General features: G+C 38.9%; 1 protein-coding gene across 5 annotated transcripts in view; it reads right to left on the bottom strand.

Moving 5' to 3' along the window:
- Window positions 1-23,002, bottom strand: part of Marchf8 (membrane associated ring-CH-type finger 8) — a 124,900-nt gene that overhangs the window by 89,422 nt on the left and 12,476 nt on the right. Inside the window, exon 1 of one of the 5 annotated variants that reach the window (XM_074079450.1) lies at window positions 17,847-17,885. The exons of the other annotated variants lie outside the window; for them this stretch is intronic. The gene's annotated coding sequence lies outside the window, so the exon portion shown is untranslated. Of the gene's footprint in view, window positions 1-17,846; window positions 17,886-23,002 lie in introns of those variants that run through there. 5 annotated transcript variants of the gene reach the window in all.

Genomic DNA, 23,002 nt, shown 5'->3' with positions numbered 1-23,002 from the left:
AAATTTGAAAATCTTAAAAGAAATGGACAGATTTCTAGATACATATGATCATCCAAAACTGAACCAAGAGGATATTAATCACCTGATAGATCTCTAACACAAAATGAAACTGAAGCAGCAATCAAAAGTCTCCCCAAAAAGAAAAGTCCAGGACCTGATGGATTCTCTGCTGAATTCTATCAGACTTTTAAAGAAGAACGGATACCAACCCTCCTTATACTGTTCCATGAAATACAAAGGGAAGGAAAATTGCCTAACACATTTTATGAAGCTAGTATTACACTTATCCCAAAACCAGGAAAAGACACCTCCAAAAAGGAGAACTATAGGCCAATCTCCTTAATGAACATTGATGCAAAAATCCTCAACAAAATAATGGCAAACCAAATTCAACAACACATCAAAAAGATTATTCACCACAACCAAGTAGGCTTCATCCCAGGAATGCAGGGGTGGTTCAACATATTAAAATCAATAAATGTAATAAACCACACTAACAGAAGCAAAGACAAAAACCACTTGATCATCTCAATAGATGCAGAAAAAGCCTTTGATAAGATCCAACACCATTTCATGATAAAAGCTCTAAGAAAACTAGGAATAGAAGGAAAGTACCTCAACATTATAAAAGCTATATATGACAAACCTACAGCCAGCATTATACTTAACGGAGAAAAGCTGAAACCATTCCCTCTAAAATCAGGAACTAGACAAGGAGGCCCACTATCTCCACTCCTATTCAACACAGTCCTGGAATTCCTAGCCAGTGCAATTAGGGAAGAAGAAGGAATAAAACAAATACAAATAGGTAAAGAAAATGTCAAAATATCCCTATTTGCAGACGACATGATCCTATACCTTAAAGACCCAAAAAACTCTACTCAGAAGCTCCTAGACACCATCAATAGCTACAACAAGGTAGCAGGATATAAAATCAACATAGAAAACTCATTAGCTTTTCTATACACTAATAATGAACAAACTGAGAAAGAATATATGAAAACAATTCCATTTGCAATAGCCTCAAAAAAAATCAAATACCTAGGTGTAAACTAAGAAAAGATGTGGAAGACCTCTACAAGGAAAACTATACATTTCTGAAGAAAGAGATAGAGGAAGACTATAGAAAGTGGAGAGATCTCCCATGCTCATGGATTGGTAGAATCAACATAGTAAAAATGCCGATACTCCCAAAAGTAATCTACATGTTTAATGCAATTCCCATCAAAATTCCAATGACATTCATTAAAGAGATTGAAAAATCTACCATTAAATTTATATGGAAACACAAGAGGCCACGAATAGCCAAGGCAATACTCAGTCAAAAGAACAATGCTGGAGGTATCACGAGGGGATACCTGACTTCAAACTACATTACAAAGCAATAACAATAAAAACAGCATGGTACTGGCATAAAAACAGACCTTAAGACCACTGGAACAGAACAGAGGACCCAGATATGAAGCCACACAACTATAACCAACTTGTCTTTGACAAAGGAGCTAAAAATATATGATGGAGAAAAAGCAGCCTCTTCAACAAAAACTGCTGGGAAAACTGGTTAGCAGTCTGCAAAAAACTGAAACTAGATCCATGTATATCACCCTATACCAATATTAACTCAAAATGGATCAAGGATCTTAATATCAGACCACAAACTCTAAAGTTGATACAGGAAAGAGTAGGAAATACTCTGGAGTTAGTAGGTATAGGTAAGAACTTTCTCAATGGAACACCAGCAGCACAGCAACTAAGAGATAGCATGGATAAATGGGACCTCATAAAACTAAAAAGCTTCTGTTCATCAAAAGAAGTGGTCTCTAAACTGAAGAGAACACCCACAGAGTGAGAGAAAATATTTGCCAGCTACACATCAGACAAAGGACTGATAACCAGAATATATAGGGAACTTAAAAAACTAAATTCTCCCAAAACTAATGAACCAATAAAGAAATGGGCACGTGAACTAAACAGAACTTTCTCAAAAGAAGAAATTCAAATGGCCAAAAACCACATGAAAAAATGCTCACCATCTCTAGCAATAAAGGAAATGCAAATTAAAACCACACTAACATTCCACCTCACCCCTGTTAGAATAGCCGTCATCAGCAACACCACCAACAACAGGTGTTGGCGAGGATGCGGAGAAAAAGGAACCCTCTTACACTGTTGGTGGGAATGTAGACTAGTACAACCACTCTGGAAAAAAATTTGGAGGCTACTTAAAAAGCTGGACATTGATCTACCATTTGATCCAGCAATACCACTCTTGGGGATATACCCAAAAGACTGTGACACACGTTACTCCAGAGGAACCTGCACACCCATGTTTATTGTGGCACTATTCACAATAGCCAAGTTATGGAAACAGCCAAGATGACCCACCACTGACGAATGGATCAAGAAAAAGTGGTATCTATACACAATGGAATTTTATGCAGCCATGAAGAAGAACGAAATGTTATCATTCGCTGGTAAATGGATGGAATTAGAGAACAACATTCTGAGTGAGGTTAGCCTGGCCCAAAAGACCAAAAATCATATGTTCTCCCTCATATGTGGACATTAGATCAAGGGCAAACACAACAAGGGGATTGAACTTTGATCACAAGATAAAAGCGAGAGCACACAAGGGAGATATGAGGATAGGTAAGACACCTAAAAAATTAGTTAGCATTTGTTGCCCTCAACGCAGAGAAACTAAAGCAGATACCTTAAAAGCAACTCAGGCCAATAGGAGAATTGGATCAAGAATTAGAGAAAAAGGTTAGATCAAGAAGAATTAACGTAAAAGGTAACACACACGCACAGGAAATTAATGAGTCAACTCCCTGTATAGCTATCCTTATCTCAACTAGCAAAACCCCTTGTTCCTTCCTATTATTGCTTATACTCTCTCTTTAACAAAATTAGAGATAAGGGCAAAATAGTTTCTGCCGGGTATCGAGGGGGTTGGGGGGAGAGGGAGAGGGTGGGGTGGGTGGTAAGGGAGGGGGTGGGGGCAGAGGGGAGAAATGACTCAAGCATTGTATGCACGTATGAATAAAAAATAAATAAGTTTTTTAAAAAATATCAAAATGAAAAAAGCAAAGCAAATATCAAAATGAATTAATTTTTTTAAATACAAGAAAAAAGTAACTAGCAAATACATATGCAATTACTAAAAATGAAGATTATAAAGCATACAAACATATCTTACAGACTTAAGTGTATTAAGAAATAAAAGATTTAAGTTTGTTAGTTTTAAATCTCCTAGAATAATGCACAGTATTATTAGGGCTCATAAAGAGTGAAATTTGGGACCAGGTCCAAGATGGCGGTTAGAGTAGGGAATCAGAAATCGTAAGCCCTGTGACTCCAGAAATAACCTTGAGACGGTGGAGCTACTGTTGGGTAGCTCTGATTGCTTCTAGCCAAAATAACTGCCATCACATCAGGTGTACATAAAATTCAAAGAATGACCCTTAAATCAGCCTTTAATTGCACCTAACAGCCACGAAATCCTACACAAAGTAGCCAGCAAGGCATGTCCCACCCTAGGAAAAAAGCCTCCTGGCTGTTACTTTTTTTTTTTTTTAACTCCCAACAAGCAGAAGACAGAACATCAATCAGAACCAAACTCTGCAATATCCTGGACACCTAACCTGTGGAAAGCCTCCCTATGCCACGCCATTTTACTCTGCCTAGCAGTTCCAAAGCTGCTTGCATGAACCTGCAGAGCAAACAAACAAGTGAGCACCACACACCACACATGACTCCTCTAACCTCCCCAGTGACATTCATCACAGAGACTGAAAAATCTACCCTAAAGTTCATTTGGAAACACAAGGCTGTGAATAGCCAAGACAATACTCAGCAAAAAGAGCAATGCTGGAGGTATCACAATACCTGATTTCAAACTATACTACAGAACCATAACAATAAAAACAGAATGGTACTGGCACAAAAACAGATATGAAGCCCAGTGGAACAGAATAGAGGACCTAGATATGAATTTACACAGCTATACCCACCTTATTTTAGACAAAGGCACCAAAAACATACAATGGAGAAAAGACAGCCTCTTCAACAAATGTTGCTAGGAAAAGTGGTTTTATGCTTGTAGAAAACTGAAACTAGATCCCTGGCCTGTCACCCTGTACTACTATCAACTCAAAGTAGATTAAGGATCTTAATATCAGACCTGAAACCTTGCAGTTGGCATATGGAAGAGCAGGGAATACTCTGGAAGCAATAGCTATAAGCAAGGACTTCCTCAGTAGAACTCCAGCAGCCCAGCAACTAAGAGAAAGGATGGACAAATGGGGCTACATGAAATTTAAAAGCTGTATAACAAAAGAAATGGTCTCTAAATTGAAGAGACCACCCACACTCAAGTGGGAGAAAATATTTTCTAGCATACATCAAAGGACTTATAACCAGAATATATAGAGAGCTCAAAAAACTAAACTGCTTAAAAATTGATGAACCAATAAAGAAGTGGCAACTAAACTAAACAGAACTTTTTCAAAGGAAGAAATCCAAATGGTCAAAAAACACATGAAAAAATACTCACCATACCTAGCCATAAAGAAAAGGCAAATCAAAACCACACTAAGATTCCACCTCACTCCTGTTAGAATAGCTATCATCAAAAACACCACCAACAAATGCTGTTGAGGATGAGGGGGGAAAAAAGGAACCCTCATACACTGCTGGTGGGAATGTAAGCTAGTACAACCACTTTGGAAAACAATATGGAGGCTTCTCAAAAACCTAAACATAAATCTGCCACATGATCCGGCAATACCACTCCTCGGGATATACACAAAGGATTGTGACTCAGGTTACTCCAGAGGCACCTGCACACCCATGTCTATTGCAGCACTATTCACAATAGCCAAGTTATGGAAACAACCAAGATGCCCCAATACCAATGAATGGATCAAGAAAATGTGCTATTTATACACAATGGAATTTTACTCAGCCACAAAGAAGAATGAAATTTTGCCATTTGCAAGTAAATGGATGGAACTGGGGAACATCATTTTAAGCAAAGTTAGCCACACTCAAAAGGCCAAAAATTGCATGTTCTCCCTCATGTGCAGATTATAGACCTAAAACAAATGCAGTAATATTATTGGACATGGGTCACACACTAAGGGGAGAATGCGCATGGGAGGAATAGGGAAAGGGAAGGAAACCTAAAACTTGAATATGGTTGATATGCTCACTGTAGAGGAGCGAATATAGTAATCTTAAACTGGCAGAGGCCGCTATGGGAAGGAGACTAGGAAGTAGTGAAGAAGTCTAGTAGAGATGAATCAATGTGGGCTCATGACATCACATACACATTTGTAAGGAAGCAACACTAGGAATCTCTCTGTATAGCTATCTTTATCTCAAACTAGAAAAAAATGCTGTCTTTATTATCTTTTCTGTTTTCAACAAAATCGGAGAACAAGAGGGCGGAACAGGTTCTGCATGGGGGGGCAAACAATGTATACACATGTGAATAAATGTAAAACTAATAAAGTAAAATTAATGTTAAGTAGAATAATAATATATAAACCAGATTGAAAGTAACAGGTAAATGAAATTCAAAGCATAAACAGGTTAAACATGATAAAGCAAACGGGAGAGTACACCACCTGAGAATACTAATTTGGAGCAAACACAAGAGCTGGAAGCACCTACAAACTGTTTCACTCTCACAGCATTCCAGGAGAAGGAATTTTTTTACCATTTTACACATGGTGTAGGAATCTAAGAGGCTGCCTTTGCCCTGACCTCAGAGAAGGTGCCAACAGGAAGATTTCATACAACTAGACCATGACCATTCCCACCTAACTAGGGATGCCAAGAAGCCAGTGTCAGAGATGTTAAAATGTGAACCATTGTGCAACTTACACTTTACTACATATCATAGCATGCAGCAACTAACAAGGTAAACCCAAAATACGCAAACTTTAAAAAAATTCTATGGCACTGCTATGGGAAGAAGAGAGATAGAACCTGAGATGTTGCTGGCTTTTTTGTAGTTAAGAAGGGTTACTGTAATTACCATGGATACAGAACACAACACAGAAGTCACATTTGAAACATTCAATAGTGACAGAGTTTTTGCTGCATTTTTTCTATATAGAGAAACACTTGAGCAAAGCAATGAATGTATCTGCTAAATACTCAAAAAAGGTAACCACTTGGATATTTCAAAAGTGGGTTTGGCAGGTGGACCCAACAACAGTTGGTACTCTGTAAATTTGTATACCTACCTCTTTACCTTAAGATGACTTCAGCCTCATGGGCTCCAAGCCTCTTGCATTTCAACAAAAACCAATGCCAAGGCAAAATAACTCTCATTCTCATTCTCACTCTAGAGACAACCTTGCTCTCAGTCTACTGAAAATTATTCCTTTCCTAATAAACTTTACTACCACTTTCCCTAAAAAAAAAAAAAAACAAAAAAACAGTGGATACTTAAGGCAGTAAGTTGTACCTCAAATAGCTGGATCCAATTTAAAGCAGGTATTAAACTTTACCATTTTGAGTTCACCTGCAAAGTTACACAAGCTCCAGAAAGGAAATGCCATGATTTAAACCTATCCTTCCATCCTTTCAACTGTAAACTAATCCAGCATACTATTCAAGACGATTTTCCAAATGCACAGTGAATTCCAGGTATGCCCAACAATGCCACCCAATGGAGGCACAATGCCCAACAACTGGGCCCCTGAGGAAAGCAGAAGGAGCCTAATGGTATAAATCTGACCAGATGCAAGTGTTTGGCCAGAAAGGAGCAGGCAGGCTAGACATGGAAGGCCAGTGTGTGCACAGCACATAAACAGACTCTTAGTAAAACAGATTACCTTCCATAGTATGAGTGAGCAACATCTAATCAGTTGAAGGCCTTCATAAAAAAGACTGACCTCCCCCTCCACAAGAAAAGGGAATTCTGCCAGAAAACTGCTTTTATTCTCAAACTCCAGAATCAACTAACTCTTCCCTAGGTCCCCAGTCTGCCTGTCTGCTTACCTGCCTGAAGTTGCCTCCACAATCACATGAGTCAACCTACTTTAAAGAAACTGACAAGAAAAAAAACAGAAGTTGTTGTATGGCTGCTGCTTACACAGAAACAATGATATAAAATTCCAATTGGCTGAACCACACACAAAGAAAAGACTCCTATCAACTGGCCTCTTGCACCCCATACAACTCACAGAACAATTCAGCAATAGCAGTAACTTTATACTCAAATGCCTCCTGAAGTCAAATTATTCTATTCAAAACTGAGATCAGCTTGTAGGGTGGTAAACACACACACACACATATACACACAAATATCCATTAATATGGGACTGGTTAAAAATACTACAGTAAAGCCAGGCATGGTGGTACATAGCTATAATGCCACATATTCAAGAGATGGAAACAGGACCATTGCAGTTGAGGCCAGATCAAGCAAAAATCAGCAAGAACCTATCTCCTAACCTGATTCCAGCCAGATTTCAGGAAACAGGGTTTCAAGTATCACCGTTCAAGGCCAGCCCAGGCAAAATTAGCTTGAGATTCTGTCTAAAAAATAAACAAGCAAAAGGAGCCTATAATCCCCGATCCTCAGGAGGCAGAGATCAGGATGATCACAGTTCAAGGCCAACCCAGGTGAAAAAGTTAACAGAACTCCATCTCAATCAACAAAGCCAGGCATGGTAGAGCACACCTGTGATCCAAGCCATGCAAAAGAAACAGGAAGGAGGACTGTCTGACGCCAGCCCTTAGCTAAAACACAACACCCCACCTGAAAAGTAACCAAAACACAGGTAGGTCGGTAGGTAAATAAAAAGAAAAGGGAAAAAAAGCTGGAGGAATAGATAAAGGGGGACGGCACTTTTCTAGCAAGCATGAGACTGAGTTTAATCCTCAATGCCTACCTAGAAAGACTGGAAGCAATAACCAACTTGTGTTATCCACATTATGATCTCTAAATTTGATTTCCCAGTGAAAGGAACCAGGAATAGTTAAAGAAAGGGCTGATTTCAGATCTACAGTTGGAAATGGACAAGATGAAAATCGGGTATCTCGTCACACCAGAAAGCAGGAAGCTCTCAGAGGCACTCAGGCCAAAAAGGCCCCGGAGTTAACCTGAAAGCGCTCCCAGTGGTCAAAGAAGGCACAACTTGATCCTAAGAATAGCTACAATGTGTTAAGGTATCATCAATGTTGACAACTCACATATATATATATATAGATAGATAGATAGATAGATATACACACACACACACACACACACACACACACATATATATGCACACACACACATATATATACACATATACATATGAATATATGTGTATATATATGAATATATATGTATATATATATATGAATATATATTTTTTATGTATTTATTTTTTGCAGTACTGGGGCTTGAACTCAGGGCCTACACTTTGAACCATTGCACTAGTCCATTTTTTTTAATGGGTTTTTTTTCAAGATAGGGTATCTTGAACTATTTGCCAGAGCTGGCTTCAAACCACAATCCTCCTGCTCTCTGCCTCGTGAGTAAATAGGATTACAGGCATGAGACACTGCAAAAAACAACACTGCCTATCTCTGAGAATATTAAAGACTACCTCCCACTCCAGAGTTATACACAAAGAATCATTCATTTAACCTGTGCCTTCTCTGTATGTACTGTTGGGTAACCAAGTATTTTAAGAAGAAACTTTTTTTTTTTGGCAGGACTGGAGCTTGAACTCAGGGCCTAGCAATTGAGTCCAAACTCCAGCCCAAAAAGAAACTTCTCTACACAAGTTATCTAGCTAACAATTGTAGGAATGATGAAACTGGAATGGGAAAATTTTGCAAACACTTGATTAAATAATTGCTCTGTAAAAATATAAATGGCCATTAAAATCACAAAGAAAAAAAACAACCAGACATTATGTGTTATTGGTAACACAGATTGTACTCTGTTTTATACACACACACACACACACACACACACACACACGCACACACACAAAACCTTAAAGAGATGCAACCTCTTCTGGGCATGGCAGCTCTCAAATGTAATTCCAGCTACTTAGGAGGAGAGTGAAAGGATCACAGGTCAAAGTCAAACTAAGCAAAAAGTTGGTGAGACTCCATCTCAACAAACAAGTCAAGTATAGTGGTACACAGCTATAATCCCAACTATGCAGGAGGCATAGGTAGCAAGACAGTAGTCCAAGGCTGACCCAGCCAAAAAAACAAGACCCTATCTGAAAAATAACCAAAGCAAAAAGGCATGGTCGAATGGTTTGAACTTGAAGTCCTGAGTTCAAACTCCAGTACCACCAAAAACAGAAAAAAGAAAGATACACAGTTTCCCTGTTACCTAGGCTGGCCCCAGACTCCTAAGTTCAAGTGACCCTTCTGCCTCAGTCTCCCAAGTAGCTGGAACTATAAAGTATGTACCACTGTGCCTAGTTTATGAAGTATTCTTGCAACAAACCTCTAAAATAATTATTTTTCTTACAGGAAACACAAAAAAGGGAAACGTGCTAAATTACATCACCGGATACATTCACCAAAATTGCATAAGCGACTACACAAGATAAATGACATGACTTCATATGCGTCAAGAACCAAGAAAACAGTAAGAAAGAGGCCCATGGGTTAAAAGGTATTAAAGAAAGTCAACTGAATGCAATGTGTGGCCCTTGCTTAGGTACTAACTCAGACAAAGCAAACACAAAACAAGTGTAAAATAACATGGGAGATGCTGCAGGTATTGTGATTTGTTCTAAGAAAACAGCCTTGATCACTGAGAGAAACTAGTGAAGTATTTACAAATACAACGAAGAACAAGAATGTGGTCCAAAGCACAGCAGGACAGGAACAAGAGGCCACAGTGAATGCCAGGTGGTATACTCCTCCTCTGCTTTTCCATTATTAAGTTTGGAAATTTGCTAAAATGACCAGACTAACACTTTAAATAAGAAAATGTTCATGATACACACAATTTTACAGGATTCCTGATTTATGGTACAAGGGCCTCTACAGTTCTTTTAGCAAAAGTGCCAATATTTGTATTTCTTTCCTTGTCTGATCTGGGACACACACGTCTGTAATTCTCTGAATTATAAACAAGCAGCACAGAGCCTGCAACATGGGAGGTGCCTGATAAATGTTACACATTGACCCTCAAAAGCTCTAATCTATTGATCCAATCTGTAGTAAACAGGGAGTAGGGCTGCTCAATGGTAGAGTGCTTGCCGAGCATGTGGAAAGCCCTGGGTTTGATTCCCAGAACTATGAAATTAAAAATAAGAACAAATGAATGAATAAATAAGGGAGTAAACAGAGCCAAGTTCAAAGAGGTAAGGGAAAAAAACCCCAAAACCTTGCACTTAAATCTTTTTAAATCTATAGTCCACAAAAGAAGATTATAATAAAACACACAACATAAAATTAACTATGTTTAAATGCACAGGGTTCAACAGTACTAAGTATATTCACATTGTTCATAAAGGGGATCTCCAGAGCTTTTCATCTTGAAAAACTGAAACTATACCCATTTACAACAAAACCTTCATATTCTCTCTTTTTTTTTGGCAAAGGGTCAGAATGCTGGGGATCAGATCAAACCCCAGGAACCTGTGCATGCTAGGCAAGAGCTCTACAACTCAGTCACTCCCTCAGGCCCAATATGCTCTCTCAAAACTTGCTACTCATCGCCTGGTCATTCCTACACATACCTCTAGCTACCACATCAGCGCTTAAAGCATTACACTGCTGGCAATACACTTTGCACATCACTAGCACAGTGACAGCAGACAGAAGGAAAATAAACTAGTCCCTAAAGAAAACAGGACAGGTATAAAGTATGACTGTGAACAGAACACCCAGATGAACCCCTGGCAAAGGTAGAGCTGGCTGGAATGAGGCTTCAGGATCACTCTAAATGAGAGTGAGGGGCCAGACAGGAAGAGGTGGCCTCAGCTAAGAGGATGCAAACAGAACCCACGACTGATCGACCAGTCGTTTCACTCCCTTAGGTACCCATAACAGTACATAACATGGCCTGCAAATCCAAATCAGCAGATGCCATAGATCAAGTACTTAAGCCATGCCTCAACACACTTTAGTTAAATATGTCTATACAGGAAGAAGAGGAAGGGGGAAGGAGGAGAAAAAAAGAAGGGAGAAGACAAAAAAGGGAAAGGAAGGGGGAGGGAGATGAAGGACTTAGCTATAGTTTGGTAGTAACAATTTAGCATGATGTATAAGAAAAAATGATCACTGATACTCTTTTACCTGTTACTACAGTTCTAATTAACTTTGGTATTAGAGGAACCCCTGGTTAGTCACTCCTTTTTCAAAGCACAACTCCCAGCCTGCACCTCTATGGAGCCACTCCAGGAAAGACACTAAGATTTTTGCACATGAGTGGGGTATTAGCAGGGTTAGCCCAGCCAGGGACCAGTTAACAAAAAAGACCTAGAAATCCTGAGGAGAGAGGACCAAGCAGGAGGCCAGGTATGATCAATAAAACACACACATCATGAGAGTATAGTGGTTTGGAGGACAATATGATCTCTGTGATCCACACTACCCCACATGAAGAACAGGAGCTGTATAATGAGTTAAAGACACTCCTCCAAAAGGTTTGGTAGAGCAGTAAAATTCAAGAAATGAGCAGCATAGGAAGCAGCAGCTGCTGGCCCAGGACTGACACCAGTATGGGTGATAATCACCATCCTGGCAGCCACAGCCATGACAGCTACCCTGTCAACACAGGATGTTTGCCCTGAGAACAGTGACTGCATCCTGGTGCCAGGCACGGGTGGCCACTCTCAATTCTGTTTCCAGCACCAGCAGGCTGTGTGTGTGTGTGTGCACAAAAACATAGACACATAGGTGTGCAGAACGTCCAACAACCAACAGTGAGGCTGGAAGGCAGAGAAAAAGGAGCTGAAATCACCAGAGCTCTCACTTGTTCTATATAACTGGTTTCCTTCATTTACAATTAAAACTGCTGTGAAAAAAGTAAAATATATTTAAAATAGGACATGTTGAGGCCTAAAAGAAATAGTTGCTAAAATCAGTAAAATTCAATATGAAATTTATTTTTGCTTTCATCATTCATACCTTTTTCTACTTTTATTTTTCATTTTGTTCACCTGTTTTTTTCTTTTTATTTTTTATTAGCATATAATAGTTGGGAAGGAGGCATACACTATGATATTTACATATGAGTTTACTATAATTCCCACCATCTTTATCCCTCATCCCCTCCCCTTCTTAGGACAATTTCAGCAAGTTTCATTGTTCTCTTTTCATATATGAATATAAAATATATCCAACATATTTGCCCTCCTTCACCTTTATACCCTTCAACCTCCCACTGGTACTCTGGAGCAGGACCTGCCTTACCTTCCTGTCCTCCATTTTTTAAAAGTGTATGTTGAGGGAGGGGGTGGGGGCAGTGGGGAGAAATGAACCAATCCTTGTATGCACATATGAATAATAAAAGAAAAATGAAAAAAAAAAGTGTATGTTGAAAGTTCAAAGGGGTTTCACCTTGGTACACCATGCTCCCCTATTACTGGACAGCTTAACAGTGCATTGTGTTACACTATCTTCATACACAGATACGTTTCCATAATTTTCATTGTTCTATCATTCTCTTTCTCTCTCTTGCCTCCACAAAGTCTCCTTAGATAGATCCACTAATACAGTCTTCTCCCTCCCTCCCTCCCTCTGAATGTATTATATATATATATATATAGTTCTTCATGATAAAACTGTGTCATCTGCACACATAGGAAAGAATTTCAGTCCTCCATGATGAAACAGTACCTGTCTAACTCATTCAAATATGGTAGCAAATAAGTAAATGTTAAAAAGAATGGAATCAAAATAAATCTTGTTTTACTCTTTTCATAAGAGTTATATACATTTCACCAGTTTGGTTTCAGATTTGTCCAGGATATTTTAAGACGTATCAAATGAGCTAGGAATGCTGTGGCAGGAGGTAACTGGAGAGGCCGGGGATGAGCAACAGAAAAGACCTGCTTACAAGTTCAGAGCAAGCTCTTCCTAATCTAAAAGAAAGACATCTTTTTTCTTCATCAGAACTAGGTTTTAGTCATGCAGATGGCAGGTGTAATCAGCTCAAAAGAATCATTTTCTCTTGAGGAAACTAAGGGCACAGTCAGCACAAGAAGTCTTACTCTGGGACAGGGCCGACCTGACCCTGCAGAGCCTGAGCCATCAGTGCTGCTTGCTGCTGATAATCATCAGGATGCTCATCTTCTGAGCTCAGTCTGCTTCTGGGCCACTCCTACACCTAGAACACAGAACTGCCCACACTACCAGGCATCACCAGTACTCCTCAAAAAACAACTCCTGGGGAGGGCGATTGAAAGAGATGAAGGAGGGTGAATATGGTGAAGTGTGCTTTCTATACATGTATGACACAGAACAATGAAACCTTTAGCAACTGTTTTAGGTGGGGTGGTGAGAAGGCTGACGGGGAGAGATGGTGGAGCAACCTAACCAATGTTCAATGTACAGCCATTCAGAAATGTCATAATGAAACCCCCTCCCATAAAATTAATGTATGCTAGTAAAAATGAAAAACAAAAACAAAAAACAACTCCTTTCCTGGGCGTGGTGGCACACACCTGTAATCTTAGCACTCAGGAAGCTGAAGCAGGAGGATTGAAAGTTTGAGACCAGCTTGGGCTAAGTAGCAAGATCCTGTCTCAAACAAAACAAAAGAGGCTAGGTGTGATGGTGCACATCTGTAATCCCAACAACTCAAGAAGTGGAATCTGGAGGATTGCAATTTGAGGACATCATGGGCAAAAAAACACCAGACCCTACCCAAAAAATAACTAAAGCAAAAAGGGCTGGAGTTTCAGAAGTGGCTCAAGTGGTAGAGTACCTGCCTAGCAAGTAAGTGCGAGCCCAGAGTTCAATATCCAGTACCACAAAAAAAAAAAAAAAACCCACAACTCTTTCATCCTGAAGAATGCTATTCCATGGGCAGTGAGTCTGAGCGTGATGATACTGTCCCCTAACAATCCCCTGAAATACACCTGATGAGCAACTTCCTAAAGACCTTCCACAAGGGTCTGCAAGTCTTCACCAAGTACTTCAAATCACAAATGGATTAGAAGAAAAGATTCTGAGTGTGAAAGAACTCGTGTTCTTACGGCAAACAAGAATCTGTAAGCAACTTCATCAGGTAGCCAGTCATGGCCAGTGTGAAGTGGAAGATAGTGATGTTGTCACAGAGAACCAGCCCTGCACCATACACAACTCTACAAGTACACCGCTCTTTGTGCTTCTGAAACTGCAGTCTGCGCAAGCCAGGGTGGGGATGGGAGTACATGTCCTTTGTAAGGGTATTTCAAGTTGAACCCCAAGTATTGACTCCAGGACATTCTCTCTTCTCATTTGTGAATGGAAGGCCCAGATGGGTAATTCTTAAAAAGGCAATGCTATACCACACAAGCAGATACTGGTAATCTATGAAACTATGAAATTCATCAGTCAATCTCACAGTAACACCTAGCAGTCTGTGTCCATGCCAGTGAAACTGTAACTGAGCATGGCTTCTCAGATCTTCCTCACCTCTTCTAGATCGCTGGCCAGACTTTACAACCAATCTGGCTATTCCCCACAAGTGCTGTAAGCATCCTGATGAAACCTGAGGTGCTCTTCCATGTAAATGTGTGAAAGGTAAACTAGACAATGTTTGACCTGATCCTGACCAGCAGGGCCCTAAAGCAGCTGGCAGAAAGACATCCTGGTGGCAGTGGCAGCAGCAGCAGCAGCCCCTGACCTACAGCCTTGTTTCACCCTGGATTGGGTAAAAGTCTACCATCACTGACCTTCACTCTTGAAACTATATATTATTTTATATATTTCATTCTTCCAGGGGTTGGTAAGACACAGACTGGTTCAATTCCAAACTTTAATTTCATTACCAATCACATCATTCCTATCTGGAAAACTAAAATTACATTAACAAGAAATTTACTTAAATGTACTGATTTCACAGGCATGCTATCATGTGAAATAAGACAAGTCTTCATTTATGACATCACTGGTGGTTAAATCAGAATTTAAAAACCAATGTGAAATTTTTGAATGAAATGGTAGATTAAACATGTATTTACTCTTGTTCCTCCCCCCTCAAACACCAGAAGTGTGGTTAAAGAGATCTGAAAACAGACACAACTACTGGGAAGAAGTGTGAGACCCATCAAGAACAGCAGAATCTCCTTCTGAGAGCTGGACAGTGGGGAAGGAATGACAACTAACTTTGGAGACCAGCAGAGTGCTGAGTGGAGAAGCCAAGAGGCAGCTAGCTTACAATGCAGAACTCCACAGAACGCTGCGTGACACAGCAATGCTTAACTCCACAAGCGTTGAGGGGATAAGCAAAGGTTGCAATCAGAAAGATAACTGGTAAATTGGTCACAACATGGCTGAATCTCCTTGTTCACCACACCAGGAAACACAACATGCCTGAATCAAGAGAGTACTAGAACTCTGCTAACTGGCTGAAGTCATGCAGGACAAAAGTGCTTCCTACTTCCTTCCAGAACCCATATTCAAATAGTCTCTTGAGGAAAATATCCACTAGAGGTCGTTTGGACTATCATAGACAAAGCCTGGGGTTAAAACTCACAGTAAAAAATCACCACATATTCAAAGTCTCTGAGTAAGATTCACTGGAAAGAACAAACTATAGATACTATCCTCACCCTCACTCAGAAAACAGAATTATCAAGGACAAAATATTAAGAATACATATAAAGCATTTAAATAGCAAGGAAATTTTAAGTTGTTTGAAGATAAACTTCCCAAATTTAGTGAAAACTTCTGACTTATAAAGCCAAGAAATTCAACGAACACTAAGTAGGATCAACTTAAACAGAACTACAGATAAAACTGCTAAAACCAAAGAGAAAAATCTTGAAAGTATCTAGGAGGAAACTGTAATATGAACAACAGCTGATTTATCAGAGGAAACAAAGAAGCCAGCAAACAATATAACAGTATCTATAAGGAAACAAAGAAGCCAGGAAACAATGCAACAGTATCTGCAAGAAAAATATCAGACCAGAACAGTGTCAAATGTCCTTCAAAAATGAAAGTAAGTGGTAGAGCGCCTGCCTGGTAAGCACAAATCCCTAAGTTCAAACTCCAATAACATATCCCTCCAAAAAAAAAGTAAGCAAAAGGTATGTTCAAATAAGCAAAACTAAAACAATTTATCCCCAACAAATGACACTAGATAAAAGCTAGGATCTACCAAAAGAAATGAAGAACACTGGAAGTGTCAAATAAGTGGATAAACATGAAGAACTGGGGTGGTGGGATAGTTTGGTGGAAGGGCACTTGCAGAGGCCCTAGGTTCCCAACTCCCAGCAATGAAAAAAAACCTATCTCTCCTCTCAATTTCTTCTTGTTTCTTTAAGTCTTTTAAAGACTTAAAGTCTTTAGAGGCAGTTTAATGTAATAATAATGTTTATCATGGGCTTGTAAGTATATATAAAATACATTTCAACAACACAGTGAATGGAGTGGTAATGGTACTATGTCACTGCAAAGTGAAAGTGGTATAATTTTATGAGAAGTGGTATAATTTTATGGGAAGTGGTATAATTAAGTAGACAGGGATAAGATGAGGATGCATGTTCTAACTGCAAATACAATCAGTAAAAAAAGTCATTAAACACAGCACCAAGAAATAAAAAAATGAAGAAAAGAGTAACAGAAAACACACACACATATGAAGACAATCACAAACCAGTTCATATGACTTCATATTACCCACAGGAGGAGGAAGGCTCCATAAAGTCATCATGAACACTGACTGAATTAGCAAACACAGAACCACTGCTCGTCAGAGAAATATGGAGTTAGCTTCCTGTGAGCCTCTGGTCACAACACTTTAGTGAGTCAATGCACACCTTATTTAATGTATATATGCTCTGTTTAAAATGCATTACTTTAGGTACTGTTCATTTATTCACACTTGTGCCTGAGGGAAGCTTTTAACACAAGTGTTTTCTGCACAAGGTATGTCACAGTCTCCCATATTCAGAAACTAGACAACACTACACTATGGAGGTCATTTTAAACAGCAAGTCACCAATAAAAAGTCACAAGTGTAACCCCGGCATGGTGGGATACATCTGAGGTAGAAGGATCATGAATTCGAAGCCAGGCTGGACTACACAGTGAAGTCTGAGGCCAGCCTGGGATATACAGCAAGACCCTATTTCAAAAAAGAAAAAATTTAAATACAAACTGTGAGAAACATGGCACTGAATAAACTGGGAAAATAACCCTTTTTTGCAGAAGAGCTGAACCAGGAAGGCAGAAAGTTGCTTTTTTCAACTTTAGCTGGTAACATGGATGTCAAAAGCACCTCAAGTATTCATTTTGTGATTCGTACAATTTTGCAATTTTTGAAGATACAGATTCCTCCAAAAATTAGGATCAACTGTGTAACCTCTAAGTACATTACATATAAAGAGACAAAATAAATGTCCCAGTTAAAAGACAGACAATGTCAGACTGGGGAGAAAAAAAGACCCAACTCTATCATGTCTATAAGAGATGTGCTTTGAATAAAAAGAAATACGTCAAAAGTAAGAGAAGAGAAAAAGATATGCTAGCTAACACTAGTTAGAGTGTGGTAAACACAGTGCTCTACAACTGATACTGACACAGATGAAATTTAAAAATCTAAATAGCATTAGTGATAAAGTGCTTGCCACACAGGCATAAGGTCCTCAGTTCTATCTCCAACTGTTCAAAAAAATAAAAACAGAGCCAGGCATGGTAGAACATACCTGTAATCCCAGCACTTGGGAGACAGAGGCAGGAGGATCACAAGTTCCACACTAGCAAGACCCTGTCTCAAAAAAAGAAAAGTAGAAGAAAAATGTTTCATGTTAATTGTTAACAAAAGAAATTCTTAAGAAAAATCTAAGTTAGTCTAGCAAAATTCATCTGAAGTCAATTTAGCAAGGTTACAGAATGGGAGTGCAATGTACAAAACTCAACTATCCCTATCTAATCACAACAAAAAGAGAATGAAATTTTTCTTAAAACAATGTCCAAAAGCAGAGTATTCAGGAATAAACTTAACAAAATACTTGCATGTCCCATATACTGAAAATACGAAACACTGCTAAGAGAAATTAAAAACCTAAATCAATGCAGACATATACCATGTTTGTAATTTGGAAATTTAATATTGTAGATATATTGATTCTGCCAAAATCACAATTCCAACCATAGTCCCATTGGCTGTTTTTACAGATATTGGGCATTAATTCTAAAATTTGTGTGGAAACACAAGGGAACTAGAACAGATAAGACAACATTGAAAATGAACAAGATGAACCACACTCTCTGATTTCAAAACTTCTTACAAAACTACAATAATCAAAACTGGCAGAGTAGGATGGCCTGTGACTGTTTCTTAGCTCCTAAGGAGGTCACCTAAGAGGTTGGAGGTATCCTGGGCAACATGGCAAGACTCTGTCTCAAATAAAAAATAAAAGGGAGACAGAGACACAGAGACATGGAGAGAAATCCTATCATACTGGCCTAAGGACAGACAAACAGAACCAAAAGCTGAAGAAAGAGACTAACACTGTACAGTCAACTGATCTCCAAAGAAGCACCAAAGCAATTCAAAGAGGAATGTAAAGCCTTTTCAATAAAAAGGTGCTGGAGAAAATAGCTATCCACACAGAAAAAGATGGACCTCAACCCTTATTAACCCGCACCATAAGTAAAAAGTAATTTTAGACTGATCATAGATCTAAACTGAAAGTCAAAACTAGAAAACTTCTAGGAAAAAAAACATACCTCGCACCCTGAGTGTGGGCAAGATGATGAAGAGCACATGAACAATTCAACATAAGAGAGACCATGATGTCAGAGTAACATTGGCAGTATAAACTAACTTTTAGCATACATATGTGCCTACATGTTGCTAGAGACTATGTCTCCAAAATTTCAAATGCCAAAACTTACTCAAAGCAATATGACAGTACTGAGAGGTAAAGACTTTGGGGGAGGCTGAGATTAGGAGGATCACAATTCAAGACCACTCCCAGTCAAAAAGTTCACAAGACCCCATCTCAACTAACAGCTGAGTATGGTTCATGTGCTTCTGGTCACATGTACCCAGAAGGGTGAGATCAGGAGGATCCCAGTTCTAAGCCAGCTAAGGTAAAAAAAATTGTGAAACATAATCTCAATAGAAAAAAAAGCTGGGCATAGTGATGCATGTCTGTCATCCTGGCTACAGTGGGAAGTGTAAATAGGGTATCACCATCCAGGCCAGCCCAAGCAAAAAAGCAAGACCCTATCTCAAAAATAATCAAAACAAAAAGGGCTGGTGAAGTGGCTCAAGCAGTAGAGTGCTTGCCTCACAAGCACAAAGCCCTGAGTTCAAACCCCAGTACCACCACCAAAAAAAAAAGGGGGGGTGGTTGGAGACCTTAGAGGTAATTAAATCATGAAGGTAGAGCACTTCATAAAGGGGCTAAAGGAAACTAGCTAAGCCCTTTTGCTCTTCCACCATTCTGAGCACTGAGTAAAAAGGCCCTGATCAAACACCAAATGCAGGCACCTCAATCTTTGAGTTCTCAGGCTCCAAAGATGGAAAAACTTAATTTTGGTTAGAAGTTGCAGTCTCAGCTATTTTATTTTTGGCCATACTGGGGTGTGAACTCAGGACCTCATGCTTGCTAGACAGGCACTCTACAACTTACTCTGCCAGTGCAGTCTCAGGTATTTTGCAGCACTAATGAACTAAGACAGATTTATAAACTAAAATGTATGTGTGCATAACCATACATCCAAACAAACATATCCTGGTTTTGTCCACTGAAAGGGTCTAGAAGTAGTGACACAGCACTGGCAATAAACATATCATGAAACAAACTCTTGATTTCCAAATACCATGCACCATCCAATACAAAAACAAGGCTTCTCTGAGAAAAGCTGATTCAAGAGCAAGAGCATACAAAATGAGTCCAGAGCATCTTACTGCACCAGAAAGAGCTCCAAAACTGTGGAGACATATAAAAAGGACACAGAAGCCAGCCTCAATGGGTTTACAAGGACCAAGTCTGGACTTCATTACTAAAGTAATGAATTACAGGCTACTAAATAAAAACCTATGCATATCTCAAACAATTGAATAAATACATAAACAGAAGGGGGCAGAAAGCTCTTCTTTTGTAGAATGGCAGTAACTACAAGAAGAAATATAGATTTGGAAAATCATCACTGATGCTAAAACTAGCAGGTGACAGATCGGTAAGGAAACATTAACTTCAAAGAGAAATAAACAGTATCTTGGCAGCAGAGAAGTCTAGCAGGTACCAACTTAACCAAGAGTCCACTATTAACACCAACACCAAAACACAATGACATTATGTGGTTCCTAATACACTGTACTGAGAATAAAAGTTATTTTTTGCTATCCCCGCCTAAAATGTATAACCTGAATCTAATCATGAGGAAACTCAGGTCAAGCACAAATTAGAGATACTCTAGAAAATAACTGAACTGTACCCTTCAAAAACACTGATGCCAAAAACAAAGCAAGATTAAAGATCTATTTCAGATGAAAAAAGACTAAAGAAATATCACAAGCAAATTCAGGATGATCCTGTTTTAGATTCTAGATAGGGGAAAACAAAAGAGCAGTAAAAAACATAGGCACAACTGCTGAAATTGCAATATAGACCATGAATTACATCACAACACCATTCAAATTATTAAATTTCCTGACTATTTTACTGTGCTTATATAACTGAATGCCCTGGCTCTTAGGAAATGCACACTGAAGTGACCTTAGAAATATACAATTCAGACTCAAGTGAATCAGAAAAAATGCATTTATGTACACATGCATATAGAGAAAGAGGGAAAGGGGGAAAATGCTAGGGAGTAAAATATAATTGGTGTTCTTGGTGCTCTTATTGTATTTATTCTGTAAACTAGAAATCATACAACAAAAGACACACATGAAAAACAGAAGAATGTTTTGGATAACTATCATAGACACAATGTCACTACCTTTAATACATAAAAAAGTTGGGGGTGGGAGTATAAATCAGTGGTGTAGTACTTCCCTAGCATGCATGAGGCCCTGGGCTTCACCCCTAGTACCACCAGAAAGAGGAAAGAAAAAAAGTTGCACGTGTGTGTGTATGTGTGTCACAATGAAACTCCCTGTACAGCTATCTTGAACAAACAAAAATTGAACAAACAAAAATGTCTTTTTTCAAAAATGGAGAATAGGAAGGTAAAATAGGTCCTTTCTGGTAACTGGCATCAGTGGGAAGGAGGAAGATATAAGGAAAGGGTGTAGGAGGATAAATATGGACATATTATGTACTCATGTATGAAAATGGAAAAATGAGACATGTTGAAAGTATTCCAGAAATGGGGGAAAGAGGGACAAAGGAATATGATGGATGGGGTGAATTCAACTATGATATATTGTAGGACCTTTTATATTCCTTTTTTTTTTTTTGGTGAGACTGAGGTTTGAACTCAGGGCTGCACACTTATAAAGCAGGCACTCTACTGCTTGAGCCACACCTCCAGAACTTTTGTAAATGTCACAATGTACCCCCAGCACAACAATAATAAAAAAGAGGAAAAAATAAAAATTTTAAAAGCACTAATATTCCAACAGGTTAATGGGAAATGAACATTTACGGTCAATTCACAAAACAGGCTAATGAACTTTTAATGTTAAAAAGAAAAATGAATTACTGGTAATCAGTAATTCTTTTTTTTTGGAAACATCAACATTAGTAGGCTGGCATACTGGTGTATACCCACAATCCCAGTTCAAGAGAGACTGAGGCAGCAGGATTGCAAGTTCAAGGCCAGCCTAGATTACATAGCCAAGTTTCTATCTCAAACAAAACAAAACAATAATCAACACTGACAAGAATTCTCTAAAATCATGGCACATTTGCCAGTGAGAGTGTTAATTAGGAACTTTCAGGAAAGCAGTTCAGCAGTCAAGAACCTTAAAAAAAGATCCTCACTACTCTAGTTCATTCTATCTGAAAGAAATAATCTCAACTATAGATTGAAATTTATGCTTAAAGAGACTCATCAAATGATATTTACAGTAGCAAATTCTTTAAAAATAACCCATGTGTTAAACAATAAAGAAATGATTAAACTATGCTATAACCACAAAATGCGATATTCAGTCATTAAAAGATATTAAAATAGAAAATTTGATGCAATAAATGTTAGGAGAATAAAGTTTACAAAAAGGAGCATTCAGGATGACCTTAACCAAGTAAAAAGCAATTCATTAAAGCCCAGGCTATAAGTACTAAAAGCAAACAGTGAAGAAAATAAATACAAACAGGGCATGTGAACACCATCCCAGGCTCCAGGTTATCTGTAAGATCTGACTTGCCCACTCCTTCTACCTGTCCCCAACCATGACAGAACAACCATTCCTCATGCAGGGGTGTCCCTCTCCACCTTCCTGTCTCGTTCCCTTAGCACCTGAGGACTGGTGCCATCCCCAGCTGTCTTCAGTAGCATTTGCTGCTTCATATTTACAAATTCTACCACTTCACCTCATTCATGTAAAAGAAATGGACTTCAGCTGTTAAAGTCAGCTTAAAATTGAAATCTAAATTAGATTCAGCAGCTCATCAAGAAGTAGTTTAACTTTTCTTCTTTCAAGTAAAAAAAATTAAGGAAAAACATCCCTGAAGCTTTCTTCCCTAATCCAAATCCCCAAAGCAGGCTTGAGCCAATACAAAGACACCACATACCTGATTGGTGTTTTGTGGGGGGACCACAAGTGTCATTGTACTCTCACGTTCATGTCAAAAGACATTTAACAGTCTAATCATTAGCTTCCACCCCAAAACACACCCATCTGTGTGCAGCAGAGCTCAGCCACTACCCAGGGCCACACCTGACTCTAGTTCAGCTC

The sequence above is a fragment of the Castor canadensis genome, chromosome 7, assembly GCF_047511655.1.
Source record: "Castor canadensis chromosome 7, mCasCan1.hap1v2, whole genome shotgun sequence".
Classification (NCBI taxonomy): Eukaryota; Metazoa; Chordata; class Mammalia; order Rodentia; family Castoridae; genus Castor; species Castor canadensis.
The sequence above is the reverse complement of the archived record's forward strand: the minus strand, read 5'-3'. Positions and strand labels throughout refer to the sequence as shown.